This window comes from Octodon degus, unplaced genomic scaffold, assembly GCF_000260255.1.
Source record: "Octodon degus isolate 3935 unplaced genomic scaffold, OctDeg1.0 scaffold00019, whole genome shotgun sequence".
NCBI classification, from domain to species: domain Eukaryota; kingdom Metazoa; phylum Chordata; class Mammalia; order Rodentia; family Octodontidae; genus Octodon; species Octodon degus.
Window position 1 is genome coordinate 22,380,640 of NW_004524595.1, and position 1,030 is coordinate 22,381,669.

General features: G+C 39.5%; 1 protein-coding gene across 5 annotated transcripts in view; it reads right to left on the bottom strand.

Annotated features, from left to right (window-relative positions):
* The window catches only part of Aasdh (aminoadipate-semialdehyde dehydrogenase), a 41,636-nt gene extending 40,612 nt beyond the window's left edge, over window positions 1–1,024 (bottom strand). For all 5 annotated transcript variants that reach the window (XM_023711132.1, XM_023711133.1, XM_023711131.1 and 2 more), the window contains exon 1: window positions 882–1,024. The gene's annotated coding sequence lies outside the window, so the exon portion shown is untranslated. The remainder of the gene's footprint in view (window positions 1–881) is intronic.
* Window positions 1,025–1,030: the final 6 nt, after the last annotated feature.

Genomic DNA, 1,030 nt, shown 5'->3' on the forward strand with positions numbered 1-1,030 from the left:
AATTAACATCAACTGGACCAATAAAACAATAATCAAATAAATTGTGATTTCTAAATATGAAGCTTAAGAACACAACATAACTTTAGTGCTTATGGTATATTTTAGTGAGCATTTATAGGATCATTTTGTGATGCACAAGATACAAATTAAAGCTTTTCTCAGGCACAAAAATGGTTATATAAATACAGTATAAGGATCACAGTATGCACTGCAATTACGGGCCATGAGTTTATTTCACAACATGAAGTTAGTGCAGAGGGTACATTCTACTACCCTCCCCTGAACATGATTACTAGACTGACACACTATGTAGTGTACTATATACTAAGGGACTTTTACAAAATTTAGTCTATGTGAAAAGATACTTCTGTCCTCCTTGAGCACAAAAAGTTAATTTCCCACAAGAGGCTGGTCTAATTGAAACACCAGCCCCTCAAATTAATTCATATCAAAGGGCAGGATTATAAATTCTGAAAAAGAAAACACCTTTTTTATGACAAATTACAACACCGCACATATCTGTGCAATAATTAAGATGTTTTCCTATATTTAATTCCTACTTTTCCAGTGGCAAAATCCAGTCGTCTCAGGTTTTCATTTCCATTCACTGAATCACAAATACGTATTCTCTGCAACAGAGAACACTCAACTTATTAGACACCCAGACATTTCTGGGGCCTTCAAGAATCTGGTAAGCAAATTTTATTTGCAATGGTATTAAATTTAGGTTATTTATTACAACTCTAGAAGCTGTTATTAGGTCACCAAGGTTCTTTTTTTGGGGGAGGGTGGGGGGCGGAACCGGGATTGAACTCAGGCCCTCGCGCTTGCCAGGGAAGCGCTTATTCCACTGAGCCATCTCCCCGGCCACTTGAAACTACCTTTAACAGTAATGCACTTCACAGCTTCCAAACCATCTTCATCAGCCCTTGGAAACAGTCGGAGGTCGGTGCAGCACGTGTGCGTCCATTTCAATGGAGAAGGATGAAAGCGAGGGGCTCGGGAGAGACGACCGCGTCACCCTGGGTCT